Below are 25,356 nucleotides of genomic sequence, written 5' to 3' on the forward strand. Positions count from 1 at the left end.
TTAAAATATATTTTTATAGAGAAGAGGTAGGTGTATTCTTTTCTTCAACGGTTTACTTTCAGGACATCAACTTTATCTAAATTTAATGTTTGAATGATAAGATCGATCGTAGGGTAGGAATAATTGGAAGGTTAGTTATACGCTTTTACAAACTTGTTTATTTTCAGGACATCGAATTCGTCTAGGTTAAATGTTTAAATAATAACATCGATTAAAGAGTTAGAGTAGTTTCGAATTTTTACAAAATTGTTTTGCTTCAACACTTCAACTTGGTCCAGGTTTACTGGTAATGAATAATTCATGTCCTGTTGGAAAGCGAGGATTCCATCACTTTTTTTTAGAATCGGAGTAAACGAAACCGCAGGTGTATGAGATTGTGAAACCGGGGGGGTTAACAAAAAGGAGGAGGGGAGGTTCCCTAGTAGGAAGAGCGGATGATCCCTAATAGGGGGAAGCCATAACTCCGGAATGCCTTGACCGTTCTTTGTCAAACTTGGCATACATATTCCTTGACTTGACATAAGGGAATCAGAACTGAAGGAGTTGACAAAAGGGGGAGGGGGTTCATAACAGGGTGAGGCTCGGAAATGTTGGCACGGTTCTCCCATAAGTGACGGTGGGGCAAAAGGGGGAGTTGCTGACAGGAAGCGGGGAGTAACGCCCATATGACCATAACAATTATCCGTACAACAGAAAAAATACCAATACGAACCACTAAACTGCAATGCTCGCGGCTGTTGGTTTGACAAGTGTAATTATGCACCGAATCAAAGTGACCAGTATAAAAAGTGTTCGATCATTAGTGCAAAGTGTTGTTGGTCGATTCTATTTGAGTTACAGGGGCAATCATTCAAACAGTGTGGAGTTGATCTGAAAACACCATATTTTTCTCATGGTCAGCTTTATATGGCATGTTTCAGATTTCAGTATAGGATGCAGTACTAAACTAATAAATAAATAAGCTGTGTTCAAAAAAGTACTATAACAAAACTGTTCATTTCCTATGAGTGCGGTGGCCGTTGTTTAAAGCGAAAGGTGCAAATAAGAAAAATGTTTTTGTTTCTCTTTCTTTATAGGGTTTTATAGGGATTACCATAGGGCATAAACAGATATGTATGTGGAGGGGTAGACAAAAAAGGGGAAGCTGACAAATGGGGAGGGACTTCCAAAAGAGGAACAATATTTTAATATTTTTGCACTATAAGTATTTCGATTACAATAACTGATGTACAAGTGGTTGAGACAAAGGCGCCCCGAGTAAAACCGGGCACTCCGCTAGTTTACTATATTCATCATTTTTTAGAAAAATTTCTGATCGATTGATGCAAATATCTGTAAAATCCACTGAAAAACGGCTGAGTTATAAGCGTGCAAATCATAACCACTGTCGAATTGCACAGGGAGAGCAGTAGAATTTGTTCACGTCACTAATTGGAAATTCAGTCACTTTGTTCGAGCCGCGTACAGTTCTAAATTTGGCGATTTAATTTAGGGTTTTGATCATAGGTAAGTAATTTTATTACAGGTGAGTGTTTCTTCTTTATAGGTGAGTAATTCTTCCTTACAGGTGAGTATGTTTATTATTAGAGTTCGAGTCTTCTTCCACTTTACAGGTAAGTTATTTCACTTCAATTTCCTTTACAGGTTTCCCGGATCTTCACACAATTGTGCAGGTAAGTAAAACGCTTAGTTTCTCTAAATTCTATAACTGTATTATCAATAGATTTTTTCATTCAATTCACAATTCAGTATGATACAATTTGTATTTGCATTTGTAATTTGCTTCGGGTTGAACGTAAACACTTCGGCTGACGTTTAGTTGATGCTGCCAGATGCGTAGAAAGAGGATCATTGAGTGTCTCGGCGACGCTTTTATACTTTAGAGCCCGGAAGTCAGAGACGAGCGAAATAACTATATACTGCTCGAATCAGTTTTCGCGAATGTTCTCTTTATCGGCTGTGGATCATCATCCAGGGTTGTACACGGTTGATGTCTGCATAAACGGTACTAATTCGTCGTGCCAACCACTTTTTGTTACATGCTCATTTCTCGTATTTCTTCAGTGCACCCTAATATAGAAAACATAAACGTAGTTTTACGTTAAAAACATACTAGCAACTGAATATAATATAAATGTTTATTGATTTCACGTGAGAATGAAAAGTGCACGGTGAAGTCGTCTTCTACAGGTTCGTGCATCAACACGACGTTTTTGAGGACTCAAATGAACGCCTTGGGTTTAAAAAGTCCTAACAAACTTGTTACAACAACAACGACTTGTTTGTTTGCATTATTTTTATATTTTTATATGTATTTATATATCCAGTCAATGTACTCAGTGCGTGGCGACTGGTGCCTTCTCGGTATTGTATTACTTAGTTTTCTCAAATAAATATAAAATACAATATATGACGTATGACCCTGTCCCAAATCGTTACATCAATATTATTCGTTATTATAGATTTTCCGTTTCTTTGCCACTTTGTCTGCACGCGAATCGGAATTTTACAGATTGTCGGGGGAAGAGGCAGAATAGGTCATCGCTAAAATATTTTCTCAAAAACAAAAAGCTGTACTGAATTTCAATGGATATAATTTTGAACGAATGGTAGGTAGGTTGTCCCCTCTACATCTCCGGTATTACTGGGGATGTGCTCAACGCAAACACGGCAAGGCGAACTTAAACGCCTGTAAGGCACGGACCGTTACTGTGTTGAGCAATAATCAGCACAGGGGGTGCTATCATCCGGCGAGCACTCCCATCAGCTGAACCCAATAAACGGATTAGAGAAAAGCTACCGGCATAGCCTAAAGTGAAAGGCATCTCAGTGCAGTGGCGTGCCCTGCAAGATTACCCGCCATGTGACCTGTGAAAATGACCTTCTTGTACAGACCTAGGTCAGAAAGCAGGCCCAGAACATGATGAATGAAAAGAGTTGTTCTTATTAAAAACAAACGTCTTCTCTTCGTGATTGGTTAAAAAACGCCATCATAGTTTCAACGTGTTTTTAGAAAAAAAGTGACAAAATCTCCCCGTTCCAACAAGTCGAAGATTTTTTGCGACGATTGAACTTAGACCAATTTGATATCTTTACTTGGAATGTACGCCAGAAAGAGTGACAAAGCCTCCACGTCCCAGCAAAATTCCTTCCGAAGCCGATTAAACCTAGTCCAATTTAATGCTTGTGTGTGCCAGAAAAAATGACATAAGTTCCGCGTCCAAACAGATTGCAAATTCTTTACAGCAAGACGATTAAACCTAAGCGAATTTGATATCTGTGTTGGAAAAGTGCGCTACAGCTGTAGTGTTCAGTCATAATAAATATCATATCTCGGGTAATTTTTCAAATAGACCTAAGTGACAATGAGAGATTCTCTTCGTGTCTCCTCTCTTCCGCTTTTTACGGCGATCCTAAAGCATTTTAACACATCAGCTTTTCATAAAACGGTTGCCGAAGTCATTAGTTAGCTAAATGTTTTGGAAATTTCCTTTTCTATGCATTTATGTAGCCATGAAAGACGGAAGAGAGGAGACGCGAAGAGAATCTCTCATTGTCACTTAGGTCTATTTGAAAATTTACCCGAGATATAATTATATAGTTCTATATGTTTACGTATGGGATGGGTATGTTTACGTTTCATTGGAGATGTACACTCAACCCCCGCTAATATGAAAAACAGCTCGTTCAGATTGGGCGAGCTCATTTTTAATCTGAATATTTGGTAACTCGATTCATTTTCACATACGCGCAAGACGCGCACCCTATGAGCTTGCTGTTTTGATTTGACGAAAACGAACGTTTTGAAAACATTTCAAACATGCGCGAATTCTAAACGTTCGGTTTGTAGAAGACGAAATTGGTTCGGCAGTTTCGACTAAAATGGTCTATTTTGAGTGCTGGAGAGAGGTAAGTTGCATATGAGTTTTATTGCCAAAGCTCCTTAGCAAGAGGAAATGCATTAAGATTTTTTGCTTTTTTTTAATTTACCGGCCAACTTTAACGTCAATTGTGTGTGACGCTTTTACCTCGATATCGATACTCGGTAACGGTAATTTTCCATTCCAAAATCGCCGCCATGAAGATGTTTATTATTTTAAAATAATCCTAAAAATTATAAAAAACTAATAGCTCAAACAATAATAAATAGTTTATTTGTTTATTTAGATCACCGTGACACTAATATTATTAGAAGTTGTCGATTCTTTTCAGTGAAAATCAAAAACTGTTGATTTGATGTGACGTTTCTGTCTACTGTTTTTCTTCGGTCATCATCAGACGTCTACAAAACAATTATAAAATTTATTTACTACTAGCTGACCCGACAAACTTCGTATTGCCACAAATTAAACTGTGTTGTACATAAATCGTGAATCTCGGATGACCTTTGTCATCCGTCATCAAATTTTCCTCACAGTAAAGTAGAAAACAGCTCCTTCCATTGCTTAGTCTGATAAAATAATATATTATATATATTATATAACATTTCTCCGCATACCGTTTTGCGGAGCACCACTTCTCGGTTGACCATAACGTGGAATATCATTTCGCGAAAAACCTTACGCGAGATGTACCATTTCACGCAAAATGTTTTCGTGGAAAGTACCATTTCGCAGGGGTTATTCTCTCCTTACTCGCTGTCGCTTCTTGGTTATCTTGTTTTTGACTAATGTTTTATGGAAGAGTCTAAAATCTCTCGAGTTCGATTAGTTTTGAAATTACGCAAAAATTTTTTGTTTTATTTGTATGAGAGTCCTTATCCCCTTACCACAGGGGTGAGGCGACTAAAACCACAATAAAAAAATTCCTGCCTCCAAAACCCCTCACATGCCAAATTTGGTACCATTTGCTTGATTAGTTTTCTATACATACATCATTTGTATGGGAGGGGTCATAATTTACCTCCTGAAGAGGGGAGTGGTCTCAATGCACCATAGAAAAAGAATTTGCCTCTCAAATCACCCACATGCCAAGTTTAGTTTCATTTGCTTGATTAGTTCTAAAGTTATGGGGAAATTTGTATTTCATTTGTATGGGAGCCCCCTCCTAAAAAGGGGAGGGGTCTTAATTCATCATAGAAAAAATTCTTGCTTCCAAAAACACCCACATGCTAAATTTGATTCCATTTGATTGATTAGTTCTCGAGTTATGAGGAAATTTGTTTTTCATGTGTATAGGAGCCCCCCCCCCCTCCTAAAGCGGGGCCCCTCCTAATTCACCATAGAAAAAAATCTTGCCTCCTAAAACCTTCACATACCATATTTGGTTCCATTTCATGGATTAGTTCTCGAGTTATGAAAAAATTTGTTTTTCATTTGTAGTTATGAAGAAATTTGTATTTGTATTTGTATGCCCCCCCTCTTAGTGGGGAGAGGGGTCTCTAACCATCACTAAAACCTTTCCTGGCCCCAAAAACCTCTACATGCATATTTTCACGCCGATTGGTTCAGTAGTTTTCGATTATATAAGGAACATACGGACAGACAGACAGACAGACAGACAGAAATCCTTCTTTATAGGTATAGATTACATTTTACATACATCATAAAATTTTCAGTCAATTTTTTTAATTACAGTACATTTAGTTGGTCTAATCTATTACTTACAATAACGCGTGAGTGATGATGCAGCATTGACGCGTTATTGTAAGTGGTAGATTAGACCAAGTAAATGTACTGTAATTAAAAAAATTGACTGAAAATTTTATGATGTATTTAAAATGTAATAGTAAATAAATTTTATACTTGTTTTGTAGACGTCTGATGACGGCCGAAGGTAAACGGTAGGCAGAAACTTTACACCAAATCAACAGTTTTTGATTTTCACCGTAAAGGATCAACAAGTTCTAATAATAAATAGTTCAAAAAAAGGAAACACACAACACGGAGCAAAATTGGCGACCGCTAATGTAATTTTTTTGAAAAGATCAAGTTTCGATATAAGACAATTTCGAAATAAGATAACTTTTTGAAATTATAAATTGTCTTATATCGAGGTATTCCTGTATAGGAGCATTCATATTTGTGATTTTTTTGAGTAACTTTAGTTCGCTTGCGACATTTCAAGCAATTTATAGATATTAAAATCATATTATGCCATTACACTTGAAATATACAAACGAAATTGAGAGTTGATCATCATTCAGAGCGATAAGAATGCTTTTCAGATCAATGTTTTCATTCATTTGAATTAAAACGTTCAACCAGATAGATAGATAGATAGATAGATAGATAGATAGAACCAGATATATACAACATTGCAAACCAAAACTCTATTATAGTTGAATAAAGTGGAACATGAAATTTGGTGGACAAGTACATATTAATGTAAATATAACAAAAGGAATAAAAAATAAAAGAATCGAAAAAAACAAAATAAAAGTACATTAGCAAAAATTAAAAAATAAGGAAATTAGAACTCACATATATTAATATTTATTTTAAACACAAACCGAAAATCGAACAATGAGCAGTGAAAGTTTTTATTCAAATCAATTTGTGTGGGCTCGATAAATATCTTTTATCATAGCAATAATAATAAAACGTCGATCGTACACCATAATGACGCCTCACACTGATGTTTGGAATCATTTCCCAATGACGGTCCTTAATTTGATTGATCAAACGATATCGCCGTAGGCGGGGTGCCGCCTAATTCATCCCATTTTGTTTGTTTTATTTGAGTTTTTACTGCTCATCACATCACAATTCAGCACAGTCAAACGATCGTTAATTCTACGATAACGCAATCGCGATAAAACCTTATGTCTAATAATATCATTTGTTTCTTATACTGTGTGGGTTCGAGACTTATTGTTATTGTACGTCAGCGTCACAGCAGTAGCGAGTGATTTGAGCGGTGTAGCTGAACCGAAACGCCGCAAGTACCTACTGTATAGGACAATCGGTAATTAATTTCACCGGCTAATCATTGTCATCGAATGAAGCTATGACCGAGTAATCATATCGTTTATATCCCAATAGTGCCAAAATTATGGTGTTTGGTGAATATTGCATTTCCTGTGGAGTTAATTCTAAAGATAGCGGAAATGATTCTTTGAAATATACTGTGTGCTGCGTATCTAGCTAATTGTAGGGTTTTGTCAAGTATTTATGCAGTATCATAGTTTTCAATAATTTGTTTTAATACTTTAATATTGGAATATTGTTATGGGAACTGAATTATTTATAAACTTTGAATAGGGTGATTTATCTATTTTGCACAGCCGTTATGCGCACTCTATTTTGGCCATGTCCATTTGATTTTGCCGTAAATGTCCAAAATAGAGTCCTACGTGTAACGACTGTGTAACATAGATAAATCACTCTAACTCTGCTGTAACTAAGATGAATTATAAAGAATAATACCTCTTCTGTGTGACAGTACAATAATTAAACTCTTTTATTGCTTCAATGAACGTGCGAAAAGCAATACTTATTAACGTTAGCTGACTTTGCTTTTTACTTTTTTTCTGCATATATAAATAAATAGTATAAAGGTAAAAGAATCACTCAGGAAGCCGAATATCGAAAGGCTCAGTGGGTCGAACTTCAGGTACCATTCGACTCAGTTCGCAAGCTAAGCATTTTTTTTCGTGACGCTCGTCTTTTTGGAATGACTCCCAATATTCGCTACCTTTCAGTAAGTCGTAGTCCTACGTTAAAATCCCGATGACGGACGCGAAAATTGGCTCAAACAACGTGGATCTATTATGTCGCTATCAGAGTGTGGAATAGAGTAGAATAACTGTGCTCCTACTACTCCTACAAGACGCACATATTTAATCTATTAAATGGATACAATTTTTACATGACAGCATGACGTTTACGATATACCGTTACCACACGTAGAAAAGACAAGAGAAAACGGGTAATCCGTTCCGTCTAAATTACACGAAATCTTTGGCCGCTACTTTCGTGCTGGTACAAATGCCAAAAAGACAGATCTGTCCAGTTACTGAATATCCATCTAGAATAACTTAAGCAACGGACTAAACATTTTGAACAACTCTTTTGAGAAACAAATGTCAGAGACCAACAAAACCAGCAGCGCGACTCACCCACAGTTCGTAAAGTTTGAGAGGCCGTCGCAGGCTAAAATTGATGTAGTAATCAAGTGCATAAAATCTCACAGCACGTTAGTGATAGACTATATTTCAACCAAGATGCTCGATGCGGATCCAACCAGCAACGAATCGATGCAAAACGACTTTCTTGTAGCATTTGAGGTACATCACAAACACCCAAAGCCACCTTTCGACATTTTGCCTCTTGTCTTAAATTCGTGCGGCGTCTTATTTCTTACGACTTGGACGAATCCTTACTAATAGTAGGGTGATTAATATGTTTTGGATAAAGCGTTACAAGTATATATTTTGAACCCTTCCATTGGGTTTTGATGAATGTGCAAAAAAAGCGCAACAGATTAATCACTCCACACAATGTACCAACCGAATCAGCTGCGAAGTTTGTGATCCGAGAAATCCTGCGAGCAATTGCTTAGTTGATAATTTTTATAAATAATCCCTGTTTTTTCACGTTTGTCATTTTACAATGAAAACTAGTTTTTTAACCCAACTGTACGAGCGGAAGCAAAAGTAGGTAAATTCAAATGCGCTTCTACTAAATGATTGACCGACTGTGTTAACATTTTGCATTAGGTTTTCCCGAATTTATATTTTTTTAACTCGAAATCTTTTCCTGTTAATGTCATAGCGATTCTTCAAAATTATTGTACAGATTTGGGTCGTAGTATCTCAAAATTTAAGAAAATTTTGCACGTATGGTCGGGGTTCTGCTCATGGATTTATTAACGAAAACCATATTTAGACCATTCGAGGTTTCCTAATTTTCTAGGTAAAATTTTCAATCGTTTCGGGTTTCCACAATATTTTTACGGTGATAAAAATTTTGATAAAATTATGTTCCATTTTATAGAAAACTAGCTGACCCGACAAACTTCGTATTGCCACAAATTAAACTGTGTTGCACATAAATCGTGAATCTCGGATGACCTTTGTCACAATCTTGAGTTTTGCAAGTTTCTGGGTGTTTTAATATACAAATTTTCCTCACAGTAAAGTAGAAAACCATTCCCCCAATTGCTTAACCTGATAAAATAAAGCGGATAGCATTTAAATATTCGCCATCATTACAAAACATTTCGCCGAATACCATTTTGCGGAACACCAATTCTCGGTTGACCATAACGCGGAATATAGAGTTTCGCAGAATACCATTTCGCGAAAAACCTTACGCGGGATGTACCATTTCACGAAATATCTTTTCATAGAAAGTACCATTTCGCAGGGGTGACCCAACTGAAGAAAAGTAATAGAGGTCAGTAGATCTAGGAAAATAAATAAACCTAGATAGAGATGATCTCTACGGCGGGCTGCCCCCCGCAGTGGCCGGCGCTTCCGACACGGCCGGCAACACTCGCGGCCTGTGGCCGACTCGCGCTGAATTATCTAATGTTACTATTGATAGTTTTTGGTGATCTTGTTATTGATTAATGTTTTATGAGTCTAAAATTTCTCTAGTTTGATTAGTTTTTGAGCAAAAATTTCTGTGTTATTTGTATGAAAGTCCTTATCCCCCTACCACAGGGGGGGATCCATCATTAAAAAAATCCTGCCCCCAAACCCCCCAACGTGCCAAACTTGGTTCCATTTGCTTGATTACTTCTAGAGTTATGAGCAAATTTGTATTTCATTTGTATAGTTGCCCCCCCCCTCCTAAAGCAGGGAGTGGCTTCAATTCACCATAGAAAATATTCTTGTCTCCAAAACCAGCCACATGTCAAATTTTGTTCCATTTGCTTGATTAGTTCTCGAGTTATGAGGAAATTTGTATTTCATTTGTACGGAAGCCCCCCCTATTAAAAGGGAGAGGGGTCATAATTCCCCCCCCCCCTAAAGAAGGGAGGGGTCTCAATTCACCATAGAAAAAAATCCTGCCTCCAAAAACACCCACATGCCAAATATGGTTCCATTTGATTAATTAGTTCTCGAGTTATGAGGAAATTTGTATTTCATTTGTGTAGGAGTCCCCCCCCCTCCTAAAGTGGGGAGGGGTATCAATTCACCATAGAAAAAAAATTGCCTACAAAAACACCCACATGCTAAATTTGGTTCCATTTGCTTGATTAGTTCTCGAGTTATGAGGAAATTTGTATTTCATTTGTATGGGAGCCCCCCCTCCTAAAGTGAGGAGGGTTCTTAATTCACCATAGAAAAAATTCTTGTCTCCAAAAACACCCACATGTAAAATTTGGTTCCATTTGCTTGATTAGTTCTCGCGTTATGCAGAAATTTGTGTTTCATTTGTATGGAAGCCCCCCCTCTTAGTGGGGGGAGGGGTCTCTAACCATCATAAGAACCTTCCCTGGCCCGAAAAACCCCTATATGCAAATTTTCACGCCGATTGGTTCCGTAGTTTTCTATTCTATAAGGAACATACGGACAGACAGACAGAAATCCATTTTTATAGGTATAGATTTCAAAATTATTTTTTTCTAATTTGTCAATTCCTACTCTTTTAGTGATAAAAATGTCAAAACAGCGTGCTTTTTTGGATTCAGATTTACGGCGACTAAAAGCGCTCAATTTGCTTTGCTATCTGTTTCAAAAATTCATAGCTCATGAGTCAACTATCGTAAAACTGATAGTTTTGCACTAAAATGCAAGAATATTTGAGGAGTTCCCCGCGAAATAGGTGAATGAAAATGTTGAACCTTTCTGATTTAGAAGAAACATTTTATTTTATTTTAGAAACTCAGGATTTTACCGGCAATGTTATGTTCCGCCAACTAACTCGGTCCATGGCTGTGGGTCTCCAATTTCTTGACTGCCCAAACTATCCAGGTTCTGCTCCACTTGGTCTAACCATCGAGCACGCTGCGAATCTCTGCGTATGGTACCAACCGGATTTGATGTAAAAACCATTTCCGGCCCATTCCAGCTTTAGCAACTTTCTGGATGCTGGGTTCACCGAAGAGCTGCGCCAGCTCGTGGTTCATCCTTCTCCTCCATACATGGCCAAAGATGGCCCTAAACACACGACGTTTAAAAATGACCAGTGCTTTCAAGTCCTTAGACGAGACCTTAGTGTTTTGAGGAGTCCGTAGTAAGCACGACTTCTGGTATCTCGAATTCTCCCCAGTCCACTACCACAGTATTGCCTATGCGAGCTCGATTGCACTCGGTTTCTCCTGCTAACAAATACTTGGTTTTGAACGTATTCACCACTAATCCAACCTTTACTGTTTCACGTTTCAGTTTGGTATACTGCACAGCAACCTTTCATTCTTTCAGTAATGTCCACGTCTTTAGCAAAACAAATGAATTAAATAGACGACCTTTGTTGAAGATCGTGCCCCGCTTGTTAAAACCCGCACGTTTCATAACACCTTCAAGCGCGATGTTGGACAAGAGACGGAAAATACCACCGTCTTGTCGAAGTTCCCTGTATGTTTCAAATGGTCTTGCTAACGCGCCCGACATCCTCACACAGCACCGAACACCAACCATCGTGATCTTTATCAGTCTTGTCAGCTTCCCCGGAAAGCTGTTTTCGTTCATAGTTTTCCATGGTTCTTCACGGTCGATAGTATCGTAAAAAGCAAAGCCTTTGGCTTAAACGCCTTTCTAAGACCTGACCCTTCTTCATCGACGGACTTCACAGCCGGCTGGCAGAGTACAGGACTGTTACGGGGCTTCTTAGGCGGCATTGAGAATGGTGATCGCTCGACAGTTCTCGCATTCCAACTTGTAACCCTTCTTGTATATTAGGAATATTACTCCTTCCTTTCACTTCTCCGGTAGCTGTTCTGTTTCTCAGATCCTGACTATCAGCCTGTGCAGACAGGTAGCCGACCTGTATGGGCCCATCTTGTAAAGCTCCGCTGCGATGCCATCCTTGCCAGCTGCCTTGTTATTTTTAAGCTGCTTGATGGCTTCGATCACATCACTATTGTGGGGCATGGACATCGGCACATCATCATCTTCCGTCGTACTGATGTAGCCTTTCTCGCTGCTGTTTTAGTATTCCGTCTCCATGCCGTTTAGCAGTCCTCGAGTACTCCGTATGCCTTTAGTTCCACATTGGTTGAAGCACTGTACGTCCTCGCTGATGATGATGTCAATTAGGGCTGCCTAACCGGTAGTACCGGTAGTACCGAAACCGGCAATACCGCCCAATTTTTGAATACCCAAATACCGGTTTTGGAAAGGCAAAAAACCGGTATTTCAGGTATTTTTTAATATCTTGGTATTTTGTAATCTCCTCCTTCCTAATTAGAACTAAGTTTGATAGAAGATTGTACAACTTGTAGAAAAACAATTTGGTGTTAATGCTGACGAGATTCTTCGACTACTAGCAATGAAGAGAGTAGAACTGTGGGTCGAATAATTATAGCTCCTGAACCCGTTTAAGGAACAGTAGAACATATTTGCTGTAAAAATCCTTCATTGCATGCGTCAGACGTCGCGTTTCATTTTATTTTTGAACAACCTGATATTTAAAAGCCACCAAATTATTCGAAGCTCTCAAATAACGAATTTAGGAAACAAGATCAGGGACCGGCAACGTCACTTACAGTAGTAAATCGTCACTCCATAATGAAGTAATGATGCATTAGCTTCAACTGAAGCAGCGCCACTTCATCAATGAAGCGGGTTTCTCTTTATCATGACGACTGGTCTTAAAGTTTCATTTGTATTTTTCTATCAAATATTCAGTAGAAGGCCAGAAACTTTGAATGCAATTGAATTGAGTTTGAGTAACATTTCCTACAATTTACCGCATATTCTAATTAATCTTCTCAACATCGACAAACCGTGCCTGACTGTCAGTCGTCGTTATTTGAAACAGTCACTAACGTTCTGTTCAACAAATGAAACAAGTCGTTTAATTTATGAAGCAAGGTAAAAGAAAGTCAGCTTTATTTGTTTGTTTCGACGATGCCGGGCCCGGAATCGGCCAGAATAGAATTTGGAATAAATTTCAAGTCTTTTGAGTGATGCATTGATTAAACAAGCAGATGAAATCTCTAAATCACTATCTGCTAATAGTGGGATTGATAACAGAGAAGAGAATGTATCTGTGACCGACGATGAAGAGGATGATGCTATGCAAGGGTGCCGGTTTGGGGATGGAGGAAAAATTTGTGGAAAGACTATAGGAGACCAAGGCATTTATTATGCTAGAAACTACAATAGCAGGATTTTTTAAATAATTGAAAGCGGATTTCTTTATTATAAATTTGAAGAAATGAAAGGAACATTCCTGATGTACTTAGTTCGTCAGACTTCGATGAAAGCGGAAGTTTTTTCAATTGTTGGAAGAGGTGGCAGCAAAATCTGTTCTAGCAGGGGAAATAAATCACTAAGCGTATTCTATCTGCTTAAATTCTGCATTGCTAAGCAACAATACTGCAGCTAAAGTTTGAAAATAAAGTCATTTATTGAAAAACATCAACTTTTCTATTGATTTCGAATTATGTGCCAATACCGATATTTTACCGGTATAACCGGTATTTTCTACCTCAATACCGAAATACCGGCTTTCGTCAAAAACGCCCAATACCGACAGCCCTAATGCCAATAGGCATCACACCCGCTAAAACGCAGATTGCGTTATGTGAAACTGTGCTTTACGCTCTCGCCACTCTCAAGGACTGGAGACGATAGGTACTTTCCAGCTTACCTAGGTAGCTTTTAGTTCGTAACGCCGATGACCACACTGGTCCGCCATACCTAAGTATGGACTGGACCACGTTGGCTAATATCCTTCGCTTGCTGCCATATACCGCAGAGCTATTAGACATCATACGAGACAATGTCGAAATAGCTGTGGAAGTCTTCTTGCAGGCATAGTCGACGTGGCTCCCGAACTTGAGCTTGTCGTCGACCATGACTCCCAGGAATTTTAAGGATCGCGTTGACGAAATAGTGCAGTCCCCGACGCTGATCTTTGCTTGCTACACCGACTTGCGGTTGTTCACCACGATAACATCAGTTTTATGATGTGCTAGCTCCAGTTTCCTGGAGCGCATCCAATCTTCAAAAATGCTTATAGAGTGGGCAGCTGTCAACTCAACCTCTTTGATAGATTCACCGTGGACTTCCCAGGCGATGTCGTCCACAAAGCCGACAATTACAACTCTGCGCTAATTGGACCGGTCGTTTACGGACTTGAAACAGTAACTTTGCTTACGGAGGACATTCCCCCGTGTATGTATTAGAACAAAAGGTTTTCCGGATTTCGATGGGCCGGGCATATCACAAGAATATCGGACGATTGTGCAGTGACATCCGTTCTCTTCAAGAAACCCATCGGTACCAAGAATAGCCAGACATGAATGCACTGAAAGGTGTATAGTGTGTTTAATAAACAAACAAACAAACAAACCAGGAATAGAGGGGCCCAACGTACCAGATGGCTCCACCAGGTTGAAGTCGACTTGCGTGTGTCGAGACGCTCAACGAATTGAAGACGAGTAGCCAAGGACCAAGTACAGTGGAGAGGAATTATTGATACCGCTAAAGACACCGCGACTCTATGCTGTTAGAAGTAACTAGTAAGGTCGATTTCGCGTGGAATTGCTCAAGCAATCCAGGAAAAATATTATTTGGAAATGTTTACCACGCAACTTCCATCATCGCGTAAAATTTTGTAGAAATCTGCATCCATATTCAAATTTTTTTTAATACTGAGAAAATTTGCTTACATTTTCATTTTTTTTTTTTTTTTTTTGTATGCCAGAAGGGCATTGGGTTAAAAGGCCACTGCGACAGTCTTAATGATCGTCTTTTGTGGCAGGCCCCGATTGCTGTACACAGTTTACGGATCGCTCATACCCATTGATGGAGTTGAGCGGAATAGTTGTAATCCTGTGCCCCAATTCGGTACTACATGGTTTATAAAGCCAATGACCGTTTTGGGATTTAGGCTCCATACCTGATATGGAGTAAGAAGGAAACTTCCTAAGAAGTTGTGCCTTGATAATGCAAGAGCTCCGCAATAGCAGAGCAGATGCGCTGAACTTTCAGGTTCAGAGTTACAAAAGCGGCAGGTGTCAGATGATACCTTGCCGATATTCTTTAAATGATAAAGAGCGGGGCTGTGTCCTGTTAGGAGTCCCGTGATCGTGCGTAGTTCACTACGAGTTAAATGGAGTAGTTTTTTAGCTACTGCAGGGTTTGGGTAGATAAACTGTTTAGCTTGTCTACAACCCTGTGTTTGATTCCAACGGGATGCTATTTCTAGCTTTTCCCATGTCATCAGTTCGCCTTTCACGGCGGATGTGGAGGTGCCCAGAAACGGTTCAGGACCAATAAATTGCTGAGCTGATCCTTGTCTTGCTAGGTTGTCAGCAAATTCATTGCCCTCGATTCCGCAGTGACCGGGCACCCAAAGTAATAAAACTTTGTTTTGGCGGGAGAGTTCCCTCAATGCTGTGCTGCACTCCCAAACTAGTTTGGACACGCATTTGGCGGACTTGAGAGCCAGTAGTGCTGCTTGGCTGTCCGTAAAGATACCGATTTTCGCATGCCTGTACTTTCGTTTCAAGCATATTGTCGCACAGATGTAAATGGCATATACTTCTGCTTGAAAAACGGTGGGCCACTTTCCTAATGAGATAGTTTCCCTGATGCCGGGTCCGTAGACTCCGGAGCCTGTGCAGGCCCCCATTTTTGAACCATCTGTAAAAAAACAGATAGTTCCAGATGGAAGATCTGGCCCTCCATTATTCCACATTGAGCGATCTGTTTCAATCACCTCATATGGAACGTCCATATTGGGCCTGGCTTCCATGCAGTCAGAGACTGAAGTTACTAAGGGTGTCAGATTGAATTCCCGAAGTATGCGAAGATGACCGATTTGGTCACCTTCGAGTATGGTTTTACTCCTTTGCAACCGTAGTGCGCCGAGCTCTGCTTCCTTCTTCACATGAAGATGCAAAGGCAGTAAGCATAGCATTGCCTCCATGGCTGCAGTAGGTGTTGTACGCATGGCACTGGTAACTGTAAGACAGGCCAGGCGCTGAACTTTGTTTAGTTTGGCTTGGGCTGTCACCTCATTCACCTTTGGCCACCATACGACTGCAGCATAGGTTATCCTAGGCCGTGCAATAGTAGTATATGACCAGAAGGCTAGTTGAGGTTTCAATCCCCAGGTTTTGCCAAACAGTGACCTGCATGCCCAGATAGCCGAAGTTGCTTTCTTAACAGCATAATCTAGGTGGGCAGCCCAGTTCAGTTTTTTATCGAGAATTATTCCGAGGTGTTTGACTTCATTACTGAAGCCCAGTCTGACACCATTCAGTATAGGCGGAGTAATGGTATGTTTCCTTCGCCTAGTGAATGGTATAACGACTGTTTTGGTGGGATTTACATTAAGTCCCTCTTGTGAGCACCATAACATGGTGGTGTTTAGAGCTCCTTGCAAGCGACTTGACAGTACTGCGTCAAACTTTCCTCTGACGATAAGTACAACGTCGTCGGCGTAACCAAGCTGTGACAGCTTGTGAAGGAGTGCGTCGGCCACCAGTGACCAGAGCAGGGGGGAGAGAACTCCTCCCTGTGGACATCCTTTGATCACCGAAATCGTGACCGACGTATCTCCCAATGATGCTGTAATTTGTCTGCTCGAGAGCATTGCTTGAATCCAGCTCATTGTAGTGTGGTCGATTCTCTTTTGACAGAGAGCCGTATTAATTGACGCAAAGGACGTGTTATCGAAAGCGCCTTCAATATCAAGAAAAGCACAAAGTGCCGTCTCTTGATATTTGAGCGATTTCTCAATTAACGTCACTAAGCAGTGCAGTGCGGTTTCCGTAGATTTACCGTGTTGGTATGCATGTTGATTTACATGTAACGGAGAGTTTTTTAAAAACTCATTGCGGATATAGTTATCCGTGATTTTCTCCATCAGCTTAAGAAGCGTTGAAGTCAGACTTATCGGTCTGAAAGCCTTAGGCATGGTTTTGTCTTTTTTGCCAGCCTTAGGTATGAACACAACCCTTACTTTCCGCCAATTCTCTGGGATATACCCCAAAGTGAAACTGGCTCGAAAGAGGTTAATGAGCTCGGACATTATAACACCGTCCGTTTTTTGTAAGAAAATGGGTAGAATACCATCCGGACCTGGAGATTTCATTGGTTCAAAAGAGCTGAGTGCCCAATTGATCGAGGCCTCCGTAAACAATCGGCGTGCAAGTAGAACCGAATCATTTGGCACATTGTGTAATGACCCATTCCACTGTTGCCCACCTATGTTTTGCCCAGTGGTCACTGTCGAACCAGGGAAGTGCGTGTTCATCAGAACTTCCAGAGTTTCCCTGGTGGTAACAGTGAGACTCCCATCCTCTTTTTTCAATTGCCCTAGACCATTGCAATGGTCCTTGGACATCGCTTTCTGCAGACGCGTAGCCTCTGGCAGAGTTTGAATGCTTTCGCAAAATTTAACTCGAGATTTCCTTTTGGCTTTGCGCAGCTCAGCGTTGTATTTGGTGAGGGAAGCTCTGTAGTCTTCCCAGTTAGACGTGATTTTGGCCCTGTTGAACAGACGCCTTGCCTTCCGACGGAGATTGCTAAGCGTCTCATTCCACCAGGGCACATCGCGGCAAACTGTTCGCGTGTTTACGGGACAGTTTGTGTTATACGCGTCTGTGATCCTACATTGCAGGTCACTAGCGGCGATATCCAGCTCAACTGGAGTTCGTATATTATTGTGACAGGAATTACGTGAGGCAATCAGATGATCCCTAAAGGAACTCCAATTGGTTTTCCTCGGATTCCTGAATTGTTCTCTCTTTAGAGGATTAGCCTCGATGTCGAAAATGATATGTCTGTGGTCTGATAAACTTGGTTCATCAGAGACATGCCAATTTTTGACTTTCTCAGCTATAGAGGCGCTACATAGAGTAAGGTCTAGGACCTCTTGTCTGATAGCGTTTATAAAGGTGGGGTCATTCCCTACATTGATTACATTGACATCGTTAGAAGTAAGATATTCAAGTAGGTACTCACCCCTGTTGTTTGTGTCCGAGCTGCCCCATATCGTGTGGTGCGCATTTGCGTCGCAGCCTATCACGTACGGCTTGTTGACTGCTCTGCAGTACCGCACAAGTTCAGCAACCTCGGGCGGTGGTATTTCGTCCTTGTCCCCTGGAAAGTAGGCGGACGCAACGACTATCTCCTGCTTCCCTCTAGTCGTCGGGACTACCACCGTAATGGCAACGACGTCGCGTTGGATGAATTCTGTAATTGGAGAAAATGTTATTCTCTTATTTAACAGAATGGCAGTCCTAGGCTTGGACTGTGTATTACAATAGATCAACTTACCATTAGCGCCGGATAGACCGAGGATCGTGGTATCGTTGATCCATGGCTCCTGGATCAGAGCAGCACTCAGCTGCTCTTTGGTGAACCTCCGGCATAGGACACTAGACGCGCCCTTAGCATGGTGGAGGTTCACCTGAATGCAGCGAAAGCTGCTCATTTGGAGGCAGGATTGCCGTTTTCAGCTTGATCCAGTACTGGATCGAGCCTTGGCGAACGGGTACCAGCAGCGTTTTCGCTGAGTTGAGCGGCTGGGTCGCTCACACCGGCAGGCTTCGGTTGCCGCAGGCGACAGGCCACAGATGTCCGACCCGCACTTAACGGCGGATTGAGCCTCTGAGGTCTGCTATCGACTGGTGATTGCTGCGTACGCCTCTTGCGAGGTTTTCGCGGCGCTCGCCTAGTCTTCGCAGGATTGCATTGTTTAGGTGGCGGCGGGGCACTTCCAGTGGGAAGTTCCGCACTTCCACCCTCAACGTTGCAGGATTGCATTGTCTTGGTGGTGGCGGGGCGCTCCCAGAAGGGAGTTCCGCTCGTACCTTCCTCGACTTTGCAGCAGAGACTGTTGCGCCTGTGTTGATCAGACCTCTGCCAACCTGTCGCATGCGTGCTTTGCCAAACATAAAATTTAGCGTAAAGCGCTGCTCAGTGATCTGACTTGCCGACTTTTGGTCAACCTCCATTAACAGTTCCACGGTATTTCCACGCACAATGCGACGGCGTATCTGCCACGCTTGCGTTGAAAAGCCGTCGTTCTGGTTCTGGAGGAATCTCAGGATTTTCTCGTCCGTGGTACCGACACTGTCCTGGAAGTACCCTATGAAGGTGTGAGCCTTCGGCAGGTCCTTCGTGTCGTAGGCCCGTAGTTGTGCTCCTTCCCACGGGACGAGAGTAGATGCCGTTTGCTCCAGCCATTTGACCGTGTTCTGGTCAGAGCAAGCCAGTATCAAGTAGCCGTTCTTGAACTGGCAGCTCCTGAACTTGGGTCTAATGGCTGGAGTCTCCTGGTCAGCTATTTGATCCAGAAGAACGGCGCGGACAGTCTGGAGCTGATCCGTAGTGAGCAGGGAAACGGGATAATCAGCCGTAGTTATGGCTACACTGAAAGCATCCACCATTTCCCTGTAGGTGCACCCCGAGGATGGTTTTGGTGCCGAAGGACCCGCGCAGGCTCGACTGCGTGGTCTCTTTTTAGTGGGACCTTTGCTGCTGATGTTCGGCGACGCCGTATCAGCGGATCGTTGCCTTTTGGTAACGACAAGGTCCCGCTGGCTAGGCTGGCCGGCCGGCAGAAGGGCAAGTGCCTCCGCTTCGTCCTTTGAGTAGCCCTTGCTCCGATACCACTTCTGCCGTCGCCGTTGCGCTTTGGAGAGACGCTTGGCTACAACTCCGGAAGTCCCAGGTTGCCCCTTGACTTCAGGTAGCGTCACCGGATCGGGAAGGTTATCCGCGTCGCTTTCCGCATTCCCTGATGGCGAATTCAGGATCAGAGATGAAGCCGAGAGTCCTCCTTCCAGCGACATGCTGTCGAGGTTAAAGTCCTCTTCCATCCCTGTATCCATTACTTCGCCAGTATTGTCCGTGCCGATCGGACTGCGCACTTCCGGTCTACCGTCGTGCGCCACCTCTACACCTACTCCGGTGTTTATCACCAACTCTTGGGGGTCGTTGGTTGCCCCATCAATTATTGTTTCAAGGTTATCCATGGCGATGGTTGTACTCTGCTGGGGAGAAAATCAACGGTTCTTTACCAGCTTGGAACAGAGGGAGCAATATACTGCACAGGGTGCTCTGGTACCATGCAGGCTCCGTTCGACCTTGGGAAACTTTATTAGACCCCCCCAAGCATTCATCCCTAGGCACGGGTCGCGTTACACCGAGGATTGGGGTCCTCCTCCGCACTTTGCTCAGAATGTAGCATGCTCCTTGACTACTTGCTACATTGAGAGCAAAAGATTTTTACAAGATTTGCCGCGGAAGAGACTCGATGTGCAGTTCCGGATGGATCCACCATAAACTTACCATGGAGCCATCCGGAGCTGCAGACCGAGCGACAAATCTCAACACTCCTCCTTTATCCTGGCTTGTGACAGACAGCTCGGGTCCCGATCCAATTTCCCCATCACTTGTTCACTCTTTTTAGGGAGCCACCCGTGGCGGTTCATCAGCGAAGGTCCGTCACTGGCGGAGTTTTACATTTTCATAAAAGAATGTTTGTTCCACGATGCACAATTATGCCCTGAAACTAAATTTCCTAGAATTCCGTACGATAATTTTGATGATTTGAAAAAATGCTATGAAAATTTTGGTGTTACTAATACTATAAACAAGTGCTCGTTACCTATGCGTTTTAGATATCTTTTCGAAGCTTGTTTGCACAGTTTGCTTATCTCGCTGAAATCTGACCTGCTCTAGAGGGTTTATTTTAGCATACTTCCGGAATGAAATAAAAGAGATCGTAAAAAAATATATACTTTACAGCAATATGAACGTGATAGCAAAGTAAAAAAAAAACATGTTCATCTGCACTTTGCATCAGTAACAGTCATCAGTTACAAGCACACTTGTATCAGCAGAGGTATCCGATCATTCGATCAGATGTTTATATATACTTATATGTAGAGGATTCGGGTCTGTATGCTCCAAAAAATACCAGTAGAACGCGTGGTTGAATTACAAAAGCTTATTGTTTGTAATAACTTAGCCGAAGTGTAAACAATCTTCATTACCGCTATTAGCCGGTTAATAGCAAATGCTTATGCCGCTCATTGCATCTCCTCCTCCCTATAATATTTCACGACGTAGGCAGTTAAGCTATGTAGTAGATATCTCTAAGAAGAAGTAACAGTAACATGTTAATTAAACTCTCAACATAAGGCTTTTCAAGAAATTAAAAAAAAAATTATATTTAATCCGAGCCCCATTCACGTTTTATTTATCTTGCTAGTATGAAGCTGGTAAAGTTTTAAACTTTAATATTACGAAACCGATCACCAACCCACAAATGCTAAATCTGTATGTGTGGTTTACATTTTAGCAACCCTCCTTCCAGCCGGCTACTGATGGGCGGAAAAGGAATTCCCAAAAATTGGCCCATGTTCCATGTTGTGGTCGTGATATCGGGCCGCGTAGGTATAGTTAGTCGACGCGACGTTGCGGATCGCGTTGGTTCAATACAAATAGACAAGCGCGAACTCGGTTTGAATTCGAGAGGTGCAGCAATGTTGGCAATGCGTGCTAACAAGATTCAGTTGTCTCCGGTTGCTCGACGCGATAGCTCGCATCTGCGTTGTCTCTCCGGGTCTTTGGGATTCGCCAAACCGCAACCGGTTGTGATTGGAAACCCAGCTCAGCGGAAGCGAAGAGTTGCAGTCAGTTGCTATGTTATTAAGTTCCCGGTTTGTTTAGTGGTAAAACGAAGGTGTTTATTTTTCTGACAATCAGTGATACGAGAATCGATCCGATTAAACGCTCTGCAGTGAGTCGGAGGACTGTATTCCGAAAGGCATTAATGTTTGACAGGTAAAAAATTAACTGTGTGCCCATGTTGGTGGTTAATATTGAAATATCTTTTCCATTCACAAGCCTCTGACCATGTGAGTCACAGGGAAACCAGTTTGAACGAAGAATTGTGTGTATATTGTAAACAAAAGAACTGAACGATATGAAAGACCGCTCTGTTTCTGCTAATTGGCAAAGTGTCAGACTTACCGGGTAATGATTGGCGCATTTGTATGTCGATGAGTTCTAACCTGTGTGGCTCTTGGAAACTTGTCCGTGCTAGTGCCATTTATTCTTCGTCAATTTCCGGTTTCCTGCCTGTAGCCTTTCCAACCAGAAGGAATTTCCAGAACAAAACAAAGCAGGTGATTATGATGGCTATCTCGAGGGTTAGCGCGTGACCATTGTTTGACGTTAGGCTGGGAATCCGACTTAATTACAGGTATTGCAGTTGCTTTAACTTAGAAATTGCTGTCATGGGAGGAATGTGTCTCGATCAGACTTTCTCATAGAAGCTGAAAAAATTAATTATACATTACATTACAAAGTTCTCCATCAATGATAATGCAAAACAATAAGCATGTAACAAATTTGTACTGTTTTGAATTTTATTACTTATGTGGTATGTTTGGAAAGAAACGTACTACTGAAGTGGATATTTTTATTGTTGTTTATTTACTAGATGCCAATTATTCAAGTTCTACAGTACAAACTGTTACTGTTACAAGAAAACTTACAAAATCATCGAATAATGTGATGAATGACAACCATGAAACCAATCTCCTAGTTCATCTGCAAGGCAAAAAACGCAATCGAATTGTTTTGGTTTGAAAATGGTTTAGAAAGGAATGAAACTCCAGACTCTATAGATTTTGTATTCCTGGTTGATGCTAAAACGTAAGAATCGTCAGAACATGCTAGCATTTACGAGAGAAGATGCAATACTTATGGTTCCTATCGATACGAAAAAATATTTTTTTTATAACCGGTTTCGGGTAATCACCCGTTCCAGGGTGATGTAAAAGTGGTTTACCTTTCACTGTATTTTTGATTGGTGAGCTATTTTACATTCATTTTTTTTTTGCTAGAAACAAAATCTGGGAATACCCAATTTGAATTCTCACTCCCACTCTATTTGTTCCATTTCGCTGCAAAATGAGCTCTACCAAAAATTAGTTTCTCGAAAATTCTAATCTTGAAAATAAAGTATTAAAAGTTAATACAAAGTTAATATGTTAATAAAATGGCTTCAAAGGTTTCATCCAAATTTTCAAAACCGAATAAAATCAGTTTGCTATTCATTAACACACGTTTGACCGCAGCTGCAATGATAATGGTAAAAAATTATGACAAATTGATTAAATAGTTTAAATTATAAATTTAAAATATCAAATTAATATTTCCCTTTTCGAAATTCAATTAGTATTGAATATAGGAAAAATATGCAGCTTTCGATTGAGCAAATCCGAAGTGGCACGGTTTCTTTTCAACTTAGGTGATCCGATTATGTGGTAGGAAAATGTCCCCGGTTGTAAAAAAGGTTTTGTTTTTTAGTTATAGCTTTTGATCGGATTATTTAATTTCGAATCTTTTTAAAGCGTTTGAAAGATTGAAGACTTACGAATCTTTTTGCTAGACAGCATGTATTTTTTGCTAGAAACAAAAAAGTTATGGCGACATTGAGAAACATAGTATTTTCCAAAATATAATGTAAGCCATCTGCCAGCCTTGGTTCTGCAAAGTCACCGTTTCAACTACGTACTAATCGCATTCAACGAAAGGATTTAGCATGGAAGCGGCTTCATTTGTGAGCGCTCAGCAGTGGCCGAATTGAGTCTTTTTTTACGTTTGATCCTGTTCGTAGTTTGGTTAAATTTTTTGTTGGCCGCGGAATACCACTTACTTACTTTGCCAGCCGAGAGCCGGGCTGTCTCTTGCCGTATCAAGAATTTCTCTCCATTGTTCTCGGTCCTGGGCTACTCGTCGCTAATTCGTTGCGCGTCTCGACACCCGCAAGTCGACTTCAACCTGGTCGAGCCTTCTGGCACGTTGGGCCCCTCTATTCCTGGTGACGGTGGGGTTCTTGAAGAGAACGGATTTCACTGCACAGTCGTCCGACATCCTTGCAACGTGACCGGCCCACAGTAGTCTCCCAACTTTTGCCAGGATTACAATGGGAATCACTGCAAGTAGCACCTGAACCCGTCACTCTCCGCTGTCCGTTTGCACTCCACCAAAAATAGTCCGCAACACCTTTCGTTCAAATACGGCACATGCACGTATGTCTTCCGTAAGTAAAGTTACTGTCTCAAGTCCGTAGTGGACTACCGGTCTGATTAGCGTTTTGTACTTCGTCAGCTTTGTGCGGCGGCGTATGCTCCTTGATCGAAGCGCCTTGCAGAGGGAAAAGTTGGCTCGATTTCCAGCTTGAATGCGTCTTTGAATTTCTTTACTCGTGCCGTTGTTAGCGGTTCTTGGCTACTTTTGTAGAGTTCTGCCGGGAGTCGGTCCTTTCCGGCGGCTCTATTATTCTTCAGCTGACCGATTTCTCGCCGGATCTCTTCGAGATAGCGAGCCAGCACGCTGTTGTCGTTTGTAGGCACTCTTAGGTTAACTTCCATGGCGTCTTCTTTCTAACGCCGTAGAGGTGCTCATCGAAGAACTGCTTCCAGAGCTGCCGCTGAATGGCAACTTGTCTTAATGTGCTTCTCGTTTCCAATAATTTTGTGGCTCTGTTTTCTCGATGGGGCAAAGATTTGCTCGTTTTTGGGTACTACCTATACGTTGTTGGCTGTATGTTGCTCCATGGCGCTGGTTCTGTAATGGCAGGATGCCAAATTCGGCCAAAACAACACGGATCAACAGGCTGCAGACATTTGTCCAGACACTTGTTCACGGAAATTTTTTGGTGTATGGTCATTGTTGCAATGGTAATGTTGCTTTTCAAGCGACACAAGTATAGAAAGCTTGCCAAACTGCTAATTTTTTAGCAAGCTTCGACAGGTTCATATGCTTGAAAATTTTTGTCACTTTTCCCTTACGGCCAAGGAATTTGCTTATTGATCCATGTCCATCGGTCCGGCAGGCCAAAGGCACTTAGTGATCTCGCGCTACCCGTTTTGGCTTTCACCTGTCGCCAGGACAACATTCAGACTCTAGATCTGTTGGTTATCCTTGCAAATTCCAGTCAAGTGCTTCTCTGCAGATCTCGCTGTGTGGATATATCTTGGTACTACCTTCGCCATCGGGCGTTATCTGGTTATCAAAATATTGAAAGGCTTCCACTGGCTTAACCTGTTGTCCTACTACAGTGAAGCCGGTGGGATTGTCAGTGTTCACTACCATAGACACAGGTTTTACTACATTGAATGTGAGTCCTTGCCTGGGAGTTCTCGGAGAGGTTATCTAACTTGTTCTGCATTTCGATTCGGCGTAGCGCGAGTAACACAATATCGTCGTTAAGTCGAGGTTAAGTCAACTCGGGGCGGTTTTAAGAACCCGCAACTTAA

The 25,356-nt window shown here is 41.5% G+C and overlaps 1 protein-coding gene across 5 annotated transcripts in view; it reads left to right on the forward strand.

The window, feature by feature from the left end:
- Nucleotides 1-21,625: 21,625 nt before the first annotated feature.
- The window catches only part of LOC128738444 (G-protein coupled receptor Mth2-like), a 65,784-nt gene continuing 62,053 nt past the window's right edge, over nt 21,626-25,356 (forward strand). For 4 of the 5 annotated variants that reach the window (XR_008412115.1, XR_008412116.1, XM_053833574.1 and 1 more), the window contains exon 1: nt 21,626-21,868. The gene's annotated coding sequence lies outside the window, so the exon portion shown is untranslated. Of the gene's footprint in view, nt 21,869-22,119; nt 22,213-25,356 lie in introns of those variants that run through there. The other variant, XM_053833576.1, reaches the window with a different exon arrangement.

This window comes from Sabethes cyaneus, chromosome 2, assembly GCF_943734655.1.
Source record: "Sabethes cyaneus chromosome 2, idSabCyanKW18_F2, whole genome shotgun sequence".
In the NCBI taxonomy this organism is placed as follows: domain Eukaryota; kingdom Metazoa; phylum Arthropoda; class Insecta; order Diptera; family Culicidae; genus Sabethes; species Sabethes cyaneus.